General features: G+C 41.5%; 4 non-coding genes across 4 annotated transcripts; 3 read left to right on the top strand and 1 right to left on the bottom strand.

Moving 5' to 3' along the window:
* Nucleotides 1–960: 960 nt before the first annotated feature.
* On the top strand, nucleotides 961–1,032 carry TRNAE-UUC (transfer RNA glutamic acid (anticodon UUC)). Its single transcript has one exon. It is a non-coding gene; the product is annotated as a tRNA-Glu (tRNA).
* Nucleotides 1,033–1,830: 798 nt separating this feature from the next.
* TRNAE-CUC (transfer RNA glutamic acid (anticodon CUC)) lies at nucleotides 1,831–1,902 on the top strand. The gene has a single exon. It is a non-coding gene; the product is annotated as a tRNA-Glu (tRNA).
* A 938-nt stretch (nucleotides 1,903–2,840) lies between these two features.
* On the top strand, nucleotides 2,841–2,912 carry TRNAG-UCC (transfer RNA glycine (anticodon UCC)). Its single transcript has one exon. It is a non-coding gene; the product is annotated as a tRNA-Gly (tRNA).
* An 11,137-nt stretch (nucleotides 2,913–14,049) lies between these two features.
* TRNAS-GCU (transfer RNA serine (anticodon GCU)) lies at nucleotides 14,050–14,131 on the bottom strand. The gene has a single exon. It is a non-coding gene; the product is annotated as a tRNA-Ser (tRNA).
* Between the last annotated feature and the right edge of the window lie 3 nt (nucleotides 14,132–14,134).

Here is a 14,134-nt window from a genome sequence, read left to right as displayed (position 1 = left end):
ATCCTCAACGTTTAATTTACTTTCCTCCTCTCATGAACATAACGTACGATCGACTACTACACTCTCAATTCCTGTGCATTGCTTATCTTCATTTAACCGCTCCTTTCAAGTGTCTGGTGCAAGGCTATGGAATTCCCTTCCAGTCAGTGTTAGAAATTGCACTTCTTTAGCTTCTTTCAAGAGGTCTTGCCGAGATTACCTATTAAATGTTTAACCAGCGTGTATGAATGGCAGTATGAATGGAAGAATTAATGAGGTTAGGATTTATATTTTGTTATATTATTTCATTATTCTGTTGAAGTTCAATATGTGGTTAAGTATAAGAGAGGGCCGTGAACCTTAACTTCACCACAAATGAAGGCAATAAATAAATAAATAAATAAATAAATAAATAAATAAATAAATAAATAAATAAATAAATAAATAAATAAATAAATAAATAAATAAATAAATAAATAAATAAATAAATAAATAAATAAATAAATAAATAAATAAATAAATAAATAAATAAATAAATAAATAAATAAATAAATAAATAAATAAATAAATAAATAAATAAATAAATAAATAAATAAATAAATAAATAAATAAATAAATAAATAAATAAATAAATAAATAAATAAATAAATAAATAAATAAATAAATAAATAAATAAATAAATAAATAAATAAATAAATAAATAAATAAATAAATAAATAAATAAATAAATAAATAAATAAATAAATAAATAAATAAATAAATAAATAAATAAATAAATAAATAAATAAATAAATAAATAAATAAATAAATAAATAAATAAATAAATAAATAAATAAATAAATAAATAAATAAATAAATAAATAAATAAATAAATAAATAAATAAATAAATAAATTAATTAATTAATTAATTAATTAATTAAAGTCATACGATCAACGCTTTTATGTTGAAATAATATAAAAATGCTCTACTGTGCATCTGCTCCGGTATGGTCTAGTGGCTAGGATACCTGGCTTTCACCCAGGAGGCTCGGGTTCGATTCCCGGTACCGGAAGGTTTTTTTTGATGGGAAAGATCGTTTCTAGAAGGTTGTCAAATTGGGATTTTGAGATCGATTTACACATCACTGTAGGTACGAACGAGTAATTATTATCGTAATCTTCAAGTATGGCTTAGGTGGTGCTGGCGGTGATTATTGGTGCAAGGCTATGGAATTCCCTTCCAGTCAGTGTTAGAAATTGCACTTCTTTAGCTTCTTTCAAGAGGTCTTGCCGAGATTACCTATTAAATGTTTAACCAGCGTGTATGAATGGCAGTATGAATGGAAGAATTAATGAGGTTAGGATTTATATTTTGTTATATTATTTCATTATCCCCTGTGTAACAGTAATCAGAGAGAAAACATTGAAGGGACCCGACACTTCGAAAAATGAAGGTATCAGCCAAAGAAAGACAAATGCCAAGACGGGCGTGAAAATGAAAGACTCCCTAGGCTTCGAGTGTTCTAGTACCGTCGGTGTAGGAAAAGAATAAGAATTGACCAAGGGAGGTCGGATAGGATAGATGAAAGTAAGGAACCTATCACGGGTAAGTCAGGACTCAGCTAAGGGTCCCGTGGTTGCCAACCCATGCTCCCAAGTTGGGAGCCTCTGGGGCCCTTTTAGTCGCCTCTTCCGACAAGCAGGGGATACCGTGTGTGTTATTCTACCGCTCCGAACCACAGGGGGTATGGGCTAGGATTGGGGAAGTATCGTTTACCTGATGTAAAAATAAGAAACCATAAAAATCTACTTTGCAATGCATACGATTATTCGTCGTTCTTAATACAAACACAGAGACTCTCAATGCCAAGTCCGGTATGGTCTAGTGGCTAGGATACCTGGCTCTCACCCAGGAGGCTCGGGTTCGATTCCCGGTACCGGAAATCTTTTTCACTGTTAGGGTAACGTGTAGGAAGTCGTAAGGTGGAACTCTTTAATATAATATTTTATATCAGAACAGGGACTATCGACGTAAATAATAATAACAATAATCAACTTTTAGTAATGACACTACAAGAACGTACAGCACCGATCTTTGACTGGTGTGAAAATAAGAACCGCGGAAAAACATTTACAAGGCTGACGACGGTATGTAGGATTCAAAACGACCATCTTCCGAAGGTAAGCTTACTCAGTTTCGTACGGTGCAGCCTACTAGCCGAAAATAACTATCCATGGGCTATGGTTACTATGCAGTTGTCAATGATCCAGAAATATGACTGATTGTTATGGTAGATCTTGCTCCAGATAGCAGCCTAAGTTCATCATGTGTACCGGCAAGTGTACGACTCTATAGGAGTTCCAATGGTTAAAATGTGTGGGGGAATAAAATGTTTTCACATTTTGGTTTATCTGAAACCTCAGGAATACCACAAATGATAAATGTTTAACTTAACAACAAGATATATTTTTACCACAGTTGCTGTGATGTACACGTAGAATTATAACTCGCGGATTTTCTTGTAAGAATAGTATATATAATTTTCCACATTGATGGGAAACCAAAATATCCGAGTTAAATTTGCAAGGTATTACAATTTATGGCTACATTTCATAATCGTATTCGTCATTTGTATCATACCGTTAGTAGTTACTGGGAAGAAGGAACATCAGGTTAAGAAAATAAATATTATCCTGCTATGCCTTTCAACTCGTCTTTATTCGCACTGAGAGTTTGTAGATATTCATTGGAAGGAGACTCGTTAGCTTTGGAAAAGTAGGGCAGCCATCACACTCCTCATCTCTAAAACGAGAAAACAGTTACCAGCGGTCGGAGAGAGGAGCACTAATGTGACATTAAGAAGAGCCTGAACGCCGCCTTGCGATGGTGGTGTAATGGTGAGCATAGTTGCCTTCCAAGCAGTTGATCCGGGTTCGATTCCCGGCCATCGCAGGTTTTTTATTTTGTTTCTAAGCAACGAGTGCAATACAGATACGTTTACAGCTATATTAAATGATAATTACTTCATAAAATAACGTCGTATTTAGACCGATTTATTTAACTCGACAGTCCGCCTCTGTGGTGTAGTGGTTAGCGTGATTAGCTGCCACCCCCGGAGGTCCGGGTTCGATTCCCGGCTCTGCCACGAAATTTGAAAAGTGGTACGAGGGCTGGAACGGGGTCCACTCAGCCTCGGGAGGTCAACTGAGTAGAGGTGGGTTCGATTCCCATCCTGGAAGTGGTTTTCCGTGGTTTCCCACTTCTCCTCCAGGCGAATGCCGGGATGGTACCTAACTTAAGGCCACGGCCGCTTCCTTCCCTCTTCCTTGCCTATCCCTTCCAATCTTCCCATCCCTCCACAAGGCCCCTGTTCAGCATAGCCGGTGAGGCCGCCTGGGCGAGGTACTGGTCATACTCCCCAGTTGTATCCCCCGACCAAGAGTCTGAAGCTCCAGGACACTGCCCTTGAGGCGGTAGAGGTGGGATCCCTCGCTAAGTCCGAGGGAAACACCGAACCTGGAGGGTAAACAGATGATGGTGGTGATGGTGGTATTTAACTCGACAGACGCTTGCTATTTTCGTTGGGTGATGTTATGCTAATCTTAGCAGCCTTCTAAGCATGTTTGGATTCATTTTCATGCTTTCCTTCGCTTCCATGTCCTTCGCTTCTGTTGAGGCTGGACTGAGTGGGTTGTCGACTTCGATTCCAGCTCATAGCAGAGGTATCTAAAGAGTCTCACATATATGCCAGTCTCCTGTCAGCAGATTTACTGTCAAGCAAAATAATAAAATAGGGTACATCGGCATTTCTGAAAACCGTTCTTAATCCGTTTACCGCCCAGGTTTGGTTTTTCCCTCGAACTCTGCGCCTTAAAGAACGGGGGTACAACTGGGGATCAGGATCAGTACCTCGCCGAGGGGTCTTCACTTGCTATGCTGAACAGGGGCCTTGTAGGAGGATGGGAAGATTGGAAATGTTAGACAAGGAAGAGGGAAGGAGGTGGCCGTGGCCTTAAGTTAGGTACCTGGAAGAGAAGTGGGAAACCACGGAAAACGACTTCGAGGATGGCTGAGGAGGGAATCGAACCCCTCTCTACTCAGTTGACATTCCGAGGCTGAGTGGACTCCGTCCCAGCACCTCGTTCCAGCCCTCGTACCACTTTTCAAATTTCGGGAGTCGAACCCGGGCCTCCAGGGGTGGCAGCTAATCACACTAACCACTACACCACAGAGGCGGACATGTAGAACCTACTACGGTATAGTAGTCACATGGCCATTTGGCTGTAATAAAACTATTATTATTAGTAGTCTACTTAATCTTATTGTATTGAACTTATGCTGCGTACTACCACTCGTTTTCTAGACTAGCTCTGGCCCATCGTTACTGTACTGTCGTGTTTGATATCGTGTTTCCCTTGACATCCGGTTATTTTTGGTACGTCAATATGTCGAAAGATGGGTTAAAAAATATAGTCAGATATTTCGTAAAGAGTGGTTAAATATATTATATTATAATTAAACTTTAAAAGACTAGTTGGTTGAGCTTTCCAGTGATCCCAAACACGGACGGTGCATCTATTGGCAGTGCGATAATGCGAAATTGTAAGATATTATTTCATTCTGCACTTATCAAAAACAATGAAAACAGTAATGAAAGTGAAAATAACTTTTTAAATAGATTTGATAATTTCTGTATGTGCTTTGCTTCTCTGGATTGCAAAAATATATTTTGAAAAGGAATAATACTATGTGACTTCATATGAAACCACAGGACCTCAACATAGCACATCTGCTTCAGAGCATATGGTGGGGGGGAAGAGAAGATGATGACCTATTCCGAAACTGGTGAGTGTTGAGTTCATCTGAGCTGCCAAGATGCAAAGCAAAGAGCCTTAAGTCCACAAAAAAAAAAAAAAAAAAAAAAAAAAAAAAAAAAAAAAAAAAAAAAAAAAAATTGAAATAAGACGAACATTTCCTTCTTCACATCATTTAACTTAGCATTGATTAACACTAGCGTAGAGCTTTGAAAATGCCTTCTATGTTGCTTATTTTGTAGATTAAAAATCATGCACTGCTGCAGAGACCCTTACATCCAATCACTAAAGAGAGATGCAAGTACCATTATGACCACATCCATAGCTTCTATATACTAGTGGAAATGCAGTAAACACCATTATGCTCTGGTTCATGAAATTAATGACCAAATCAATAGAAAGCAAATAAAAAATGAAAAATAATAGCAGATACTACGTACATAACTGAAGAACAATAATACAACCAAATTTGGTAATAGTGTCAGCTTCGCTACACTGAGTGTCAGCTGTAATGTGGCATTTTCAACTAAAGCCTAGCAAACGGATAATAATTGCAAGATCACGTACGGGGAACATTATTGTGCGTGGAGAAGTTCTTTACAATACAGGTTCTTCTGTAGCTAAGTTGATTTTGAAAATAGGAAGGAACTGAGACGTAGTTCAACATCAGATTGTCCTTGAGGGAATTAACTTGAAGAAAGAAAAAGTGAAGAATCTGAAATGCCTGCTTGAAACACACTTCATAGAAAACTGGAAAAATTTAGAAGATATGAATTTTTTAAATGATACACCGACAAGACAGGATGAACGGTTTTGTGATAATGACACAGTTCCACATCTAGAAGAAGATGTAGGTGATGATTTATTTGACATTCCTGAAGAAGATGAAGTAATGGCCATTTAAAGCAATTGGATTATTACTGTAGTACTTTTAATGTGTAATTTTTCTTTGTCTATTGAAGTGACTTCCTTGATATATTTTTCATCTTCTGTTGTTCTTTATTTAAGGCAATGTTTGAGCCATAATTTTATACAGCCTGAAGAACCTGTTGTCATTTCTGACCTAGTTTTAAATTAACATTTTGTGAAATTTTGTTTTGTTTTTCTGTCACAAAATAAAGGAAATGTAAACAGTTTAAAACAAATCAGTCTAACCTAGTCAGCGATCGGGAGTAGTCGTGCTGAGTTGAGTGTGCCGGTAGAGCGGGAGTAGAGTGTGAGCGGTGAGTGGAAAAAGAAAGACTGGAGGGAAGAGGAAGATGATGGGTGTGGATCAATACTGGGTAGTTATTGGAAGATGGCAGGGGAGATGGAAGAAGGAAACAGTAAGGAGTGAAGGAGGGATAGTGGAAACAAGAATGATGGGTTAGATGATGCTGGTGGCAGCGGTGATTATGGTACTGCTAGCTATAGGGGGTGTGGAAGTAAACCTCGGCCCAATTTCCAGTGGCAACATGAGCTGGGAAGACGTGGAGCTCATAAGAAGAGTGGTTAAAGAAGTTGTGGAAGAAGTATGCCCGTTTGAGCAGATTAAAAATATGTTGAAGGAACAAGTGATAGAATTTGAAAATATGAGGCGTTGGATACAAGGGAAAACAGACGAAACTATGAACAAAGTGGAAAACAAACGAGAGAGAAATTATACCACTCCAGATGTAAATAAGGGAGATGGAGGAAGAGATGGTGAAGCTGAAGGCAGAAATAGAAGACGGTAGCCAAGAACGCAGGAAGATGTGCTTATTTATATATGGAGAGCCGGAAGAAAAAGGAGAGGACAAAGTGCTTACAATTTACAAAGTGGTGGAAGTCATACAAAAAATGATGAAAATTAACTTTAGTGATATTGACGATGTGGAAAGGATAGGTAAAGCACGGGGTAATAGGCCGATAAAAGTGAAGTTGTTCTCCACCCTGATGGCGGAAATAGTGATAAGAGGCGCGGATAATATACGGAGTACAAAAATTTGGATTAAAAGAGACATGGGAAGAGAAGGAATTAAGAATATATATACTCTGAAGAAACATTTGGTCAGGGCTAAATCGCAAGGGTTAAGAGCCTACATTAAGGGTCAACTATTAGTGGTAACCAATGGACAATGGACCAGGTTTTGGACAGTGGCGAAATTACGGGAAATGGAAGAGAATATGAAGAACGAAGTGGTAATGGGGAAGAGAGTGGAAAAAATGCAAGTTAGAGACAGTAAAGTTGGTGATGATGGGCATGGGGATAAAGAAAAAACCAAGGAAAATAGGGCTTTGGAACAGAGCTTGCAGCAAGAAGAAATTAGCAGGGCAGAGAAGGACGCGCGCGCTATCTTCGAATACGTAAAACAAATTAATATAATATACCATAGTAATTAAATTATTTTTCAGTTCTTCCTTCCTCCAGTCCACCTAAGTTTATGTTCCCTGTACTGTAGCATACCATATACCATTAATTACATTAAGCTGTTTACTGTTGCAAATACCCTTATGTTTAATGTAATGCATCAAAATGCCTCATGTCCAAACTGAACATTTAAATATCTAGAGAAACATAGAAATTTCATTTATTTTGCACATTCATTTAAAATCAAACATTTTTCTAATTTTATGCTGAAAGAATTGTGATCCTACCTCTTGCACACAAAAATAACACGTTTTTCTTTGTTTGTGAAAAAAAGGTATAATGGACTTAAGGCTCTTTGCAACTTGGCAACTCACCTACTCTATTAAAATAGCTGGTATATGCTGTTTTGCTTCAGTTCGAAACATGGGCGCCCGCAAGGGGTGGGGAGGGGGCGCCTGCCCCCACCCCCTGGAATTCTAAAAATGTTGATGTTCAGTTGTTTGATATCATACCAGATTACTTCATAAACTGAACTTACTGACCGTCATCTGGTATATGTTATAACAGGAAATTTCTGTAAACAAGTTAATGTTGCTGACGTTATATTGGTTTTTATATTCAAGAAAATTGTCAATGTCCCCCCCCCCCCCTCCCTGGGAAAGATCCTGCGGGCGCCCATGGTTCGACTACCTCAGGAACGCATTCATTTCTACTCTCCAATCCTGCCCCCGAGTTCCAGTCTCTCCACGCCATTTTCTCCACCCTGCTCAGATTTAGTATGCGCCGTGAGGATATGGCGGACATCCGAATAACAACTGGAGTCGTCATTCGAGTAAATGGGGAGACCGCGGCCACTTAACTCACTACTGCAACAGGAGCAGGAACTTGGATCAAGTACCCCTTTTCAACTACTCCCACCTAAATGCTACCCTCCAAAATTCCACCCTCCAAATCACGCTGCCGCCTTCGGAGTTGTGTAATACGAGGTGTTGACCCCTCTATGATAGAAGAAACAATCATCTTCCAACTTCACGCGGAAGGCATCCCAGTGAAGAAGGCATTCAGAATCAAGAACTCCATGGGTCCAACCTACACGGTGACAATCCTTTTGCCATCGTCGGATGCTCTTGACCGTATCTTGGTCAGGAGAGTTTCCATTACATAGACATCAGCATAAAGTGGAACCATCTCACACCCCACATCCACAAGCCATCCAGTGTGAACGCTGTCTCATCTACAATAATCATACCGTCATTCAGTGTATAGCCAAGGCTCCTAAATGTGGACGTTACAATCAAGATCACTCTACACCCAAGTGTTCATGTATGCATCAACCCCAATCCCATGCCTGTGGAGGTAATAATGCAGTGTATTCTGCCGCTACTATCGCCGCCTTGCACCTCCTCAAAAAATCACACGGAATTCGTAGCCTCTATCAGAACCATTCATCACTCTACATCACATAACCGTTCCCTTTTTCAGTCACCTACAGTCGAGGATCTAGTTCGCTTTGTCACTATTTCATTACTTAAATATCCACACCTGCAACAGACCCTTAGTTCTCTCTCGCTTACAAGCCGCAGCAAAGCAGACATTCAGTATTCACTTTCTAACCACCCAATCCGGCCTAAATTCGCACTTCGATATTACACCATTGGAAACCCTTGTTTGAACACATTCACAGGTCTACCACCTCAAGCGACTGCTTCATAGAATCACATCCTCTCCAGTCTTTGCAAACACCGATAACTTACATCCTGTCAACCGTAGGCTTGTGAATGCATCAGGGAAATGTCAAGCTGCCTCTGTGGATCAGTGGTAGAGTGTCGTCCTCCGAATCCCAAGATAGCGGGTTCAAACCCGGCAAAGGTAGTCGGATTTTTGAAGGGCGGAAAAAAGTCTATTCGACACTCCATGCCGTACGATGTCGGCATGTAAGAGATCTCTGGTGACACGTTCGGTGTTTACCCGACAAAATTCATAAAATCTCTGCCATAGACGCCCAAGAGAGTTTCGGTTTACTCGGTCTGCCATCTAGTGGGTCTAGAGTAAAACGGAACGTCGAAATTGACGAGCAGACAGCCACATGGCGTCAAATTGAATTCTCTGCACACGGTAGCTGAGGCCATACGATTATTAATATTATTTTTAGAGAAATGTCATTCTTCACATATTTGCCACCCTTTCTTTAGAATAGAGCACCTCGGCGAAGGACCCGACGAAGAAAAATCTTTTAATTGATGGTAATATTCCAAGTACTGCTGAACTGTAAAACTTATATATTTAAATGTACATGTAAAAAAAAAAGGATATCCCTCTTGTAACGAATTATGATTTAAAAATCAAGTTGCGAACCCCTTAGGTCAGAGGTACTCCCTCCGATCTCTTCCTTTTTCATATTCTTTACCCACCTCCTTCCTCCATCACATCTACCCAACCCGCCCTCATATCTTGGCCAGAGAGATGATATATTCGCTGACGCTAGATCATTCTGTGGTGTGGTTGTTAGTGTGATTAGCTGCCATCCCCGGCGGCCCGGGTCCGATTGCCGCTCTGTCACGAAATTTGAAACGTGGTACGAGGACTAGGACGGCGTCCACTCAGCCTCGGGAGGACAACTGAGTAGAGGGTATTAGATTCCCCCCTAGTCATCCTCGAAGTGGTTTTCCGTGGTTTCTCACTTCTCCAGGCAAATACCGGGATGGTACCTAACTTAAGGCCACGACCGCTTCCTTCCCTCTCCCTTGTCTATCCTGTTCAGCATAGCAGATGAGGTCGCCTGGGCAAAGTAATGGTCCTTCTCCCCAGATATGTAACCCCGACCCAAAGTCTCACGATCCAGGACACTGCCCTTAAGGCGCTAGAGGTGGGTTCCCTCGCTAAGTCCGAGGGAAAAGCCAACCCTGGACGGTAAACAGATTAAGAAAGAAAGAACTAGATTATTCAATAAACAAATACAGGCACTTGTTACTGAATTCCCTTTTGCTCGAATGCTGGGTACTCATATAAATTTTCTTGTTCTTTTTCTAATTTGTTTACTAATTTTGTACGGTTAATATGTAGCCTGTTATCACTAGGGATGAGATTTTGCCTATTTGCCTATTTTATTCCTGAATACGGAAACATGGGCTTTTAGGATATAAAACTGTTTTAGGGTCTTTTTAGCAAGAATTTGTTGGTTTTATTATTCCTATAAATGCCTATTTTTAGGGGGTTATGGCTATTTGTTGTATAATTCCCTATTTTATGCCTTTTGACAGTCTATGCATTATATTCTACCTGTTGTGGTGGACAGAACTATTTTTTCGTAAGTCTCGAGAAATGGCGCATAGGGAATTTACTTCGAGACAAACAAGGAACAATTTCACTTCGAAGCCTTCCACCTCCTAATATGATATGCGAGAACCGATCAGTGTCGACTATGTTGTGCACACCCATATCCCCTACGTCCCTATCGGAGCCCGCCTTGTGGGTGGGGGCGGTAGAATAACACCCACGGTATTCCGTGCGTATCGTAAGAAGCAACTAAAAGGGGCCCCAGGGTCTCTTAACTTAACAGCATGGATTGGCGACCACGGGGCCATTAGCTGAGTCCTGGCATTGCTTTCCACTTACTTGTGCAGGCTCCTCACTTTCATCTATGCTATCCGACCTTCCTTGGTCAACTCATGTTCCTACTAATGCTACTAAAATGTTTTAATTCCTCCCCTGAAAGGGGTGGCGGGCCTCTTAGGCGGTGACGCCGTCTCTCAGGCCGGGAGATTTGTTACGGTGAAGGAGATGCTCGGAGAAGGTGTCGGGGTTGGCGGCCGTGTCCTATACTAGGAACTGTCCCGGCATTCGCCTTAGTGCAGGAGAATGGAAAACCACCGAAAACCATTCTCAGAACAGCCAACGGTTGGGGCCAGACGTGAGGTCCAGCCCTGTCCCGTCTCGCGAATGCAGAGGCTCGGTTGGCCGGTAAGAGTGCAGAGCTGTTGGACCACGGACCAGCCGTGGCCACTTATGGGCCGAGACCCACTCTGCATCTACCGACCTCTGTTCCTTTCCGATCCCGACGGTATTAGAGCATTCGAGGCTTAGGCAGTCTTTCGTTTTCACGCCCTTCGCGACCCTCGTCTTTCTTTGGCCGATAACTTCATTTTTCGAAGTGTCGATTCTTTTCTCTCTGATAAGTATTAATAGAGGATGGTTGCCCAGTTGTCTTTCCTCTTACGACAGTAATTGCCATCACCAGCACCAGCATCTTGTTCAGTTTGTTTTTGAGGGAAGTGTACCCGGTAAAAACCGTAGGGGTAGATCAACGAACGTGTTATTGTGGAGGATAGTGTTATGTGTGGTGTGTGAGTTGCAGGGATGTTGGAGACAGCACAAACATCCAGCCCTCGAGCCCATGGAATTAACCAATTAAGGTTAAAATCCCCGACCCGGCCGGGAATCGAACCCGGGACCGTCTGAAACGAAGGCCAGTACTCTGACCAATCAGCCAACGAGTCGGACGCCAGTAGTATTGGAAGCGTACAACTGTACTTGAGATAAGCTTAATACAGTTGGAAAAGAAATGGGTCTCACAATCAACACAAAGGGAACTAAACTAATGGTTTTCAGTCGAGAAAGTGTTAAATCTATTCTGAAACTGAAAGGTCAACAAGAAGTAATAGTGTCCGCCTCTGTGGTTGTTAGATATCAGATGATTTAAACCCAGATCTCGAAATTAAGACCCGTATAGAAATGCTAAGATCAGTATTCAAGAAAATGAAGGCTTTACTGTGTGATGACGCCTTAAACTTAAAACTGAGATAGCGCATGGTTAAATATTACGTTTGGTCAATTTTGCTTTATGGAGTTGAAGCTTGGACCTTAAAAACGGCCACCATGAAAAGGCTGGAAGCTCTAGAAATGTGGTTTCATAGATGGATGCTAAGAGTCTCCTGGATAGAGCACAAATATTAGAGAGAGCAAACTCTAAAAGAGAACTACTGATCAAGATCAAATGCAGGAAAAGTGTGTATTATACTTGGCGCATGCGTTACGTGGTGAGATATATGCAGTAGGACACTTCATTTTAAAGGGCAAATTCGAAAGAGAACGAGTAGGCAGAAAAAGAACGTCATGTTTCAAGGACATTCAAGGAATACGAACCGACGGACAACTCTACCGTGTTGCTGAAGATCGAAGAACACTGTTTATGCTGATCGCCGACGTCCGGGAGACTGGGCAAGGCATATACTCTAGAAGCAGCAGAAGAAGAAGAATGTTGTAGTCGTTACGTAGCACACAGTGGTGGCTCGTGAAGTTTCGTATAGGAGGGACACGTTATGGGTTAAATACAGACGTGCACAATATACTGTAAGTCTAAATACTCACACATATTTATACATGCAAGTATAAACAATAAAAGGCAGAATGCTAAAACACACCTAAGTTTACCTTATCACTACTTCCTATGTCAGATGCAGCCTTCTTTCTTCAGCTGTAGCAAATGTTTTTGCGTATTTTTACCTATCAGTTGTCATTGTACTTCTCAGGAATATCTTTATTCTGTCTAATGACGTTAGTATGGTTGTAGCATTATTTTCAACAATAGCACGTTTGGAAATACAAGTCAGTGAACTGTGTAGGGTTTCCCCCCCCCCAGATAACTACTGTACCTGCTACCCTTCTCGGTCACAGTTTGCTTGTGACCGGGCATCTCTCATTACAACAGGCCTCTTCTCCAAGAAACATAGCCAACGGCAATGTTTGGAGACATCATGACATTAAACGTCTGCTCTATGGTCACATGGGCGTTGTGACCGGGAGCTGATATATCCGATTTTACGCTCTATCCTGAAGTCAGATTTCACAGCTTAGAAGTAATAGTGTCCGCCTTTGTGGTGAAGTGGTTAGTGTGATTAGCTGCCACCCCCGGAGCCCGGGTTCGATTCCCGGCTCTGCCACGAAATTTGAAAAGTGGTACGAGGGTTGGAACAGGCTCCACTCAGCCTCGGTAGGTCAACTGAGTAGAGGTGGGTTCGATTTCCACCTCAGCCAGCCTGGAAGTGGTTTTCCGTGGTTTCCCACTTCTCCTCCAGGCAAATGCCTTCCCTCTTCCTTGTTTCCCTTCCAATATTCCCATCCCCCCGCAAGGCCCCTGTTCAGCATAGCAGGTGAGGCCGCCTGGGCGAGGTACTGGTCGCCCTCCCCAGTTGTATCCCCGACCCAGAGTCTGAAGCTCCAGGACACTGCCCTTGAGGCGGTAGAGGTGGGATCCCTCGCTGAGTCCGAGGGAAAAACCGACCCTGGAGGGAAAACAGATAAAGAAGAAGAAGAGAAGAAGGGAAGCCACGTGACCCTGTGACCTTATGCGCCAGCCGGCATTGTTAGCACAGGATAGGGTGGCATCGAGAGCTGTATCACACCAGCGTATGGACTGACGACCCAAACAACACCACATGGGATTTCACACTCGCAAAGGGAATTTTCTCTAGAATTGGGGGTTCCCATTTGCAAAGGGATATCTCACGATATGGTTGATTACTACTCAATAGGATATATTATTGAATTATTTAAATGGGCTAATTTTTCTGTAACATAAACAGAATCTAGCAGTAATTAGAATTGCCTGTCGTTAAACAATCAAAACTGTTTGTTACAAAAATACGTCCGTACCAGCTAGCCCTGATGGCGGGAACCGACCTTGGACGCAATAACACGTCACAGCCAACAGAATCCAGTTCACTCCCATAGTAGGTCAAAGATCACTGGTCGTATTTGTTTATCACCTGACCTCACTGATATGACAAGAATGGGTGAACGGAGAATTCATGTGACAACAGATAATACGGATTCCAAATTCTGTTCGGTGCTAATATAATGGCATGCAAGAGCAGGAAATGGCTTTTAATTTTGTTTAGCGTAACACATTCGCGTGTTCTAGTTTTGTAAGAGGTAAAGCAAAATCTACCGACGAGGATGGGATTCGAACCCACGCGTGCAGAGCACATTGGATTAGCAGTCCAACGCCTTAACCACTCGGCCACCTCGTCTTG

Source organism: Anabrus simplex, chromosome X (assembly GCF_040414725.1).
Source record: "Anabrus simplex isolate iqAnaSimp1 chromosome X, ASM4041472v1, whole genome shotgun sequence".
Lineage (NCBI taxonomy): Eukaryota > Metazoa > Arthropoda > Insecta > Orthoptera > Tettigoniidae > Anabrus > Anabrus simplex.
Note: the sequence above shows the minus strand (reverse complement) of the source record. Positions and strands in the feature narration are given on the sequence as shown.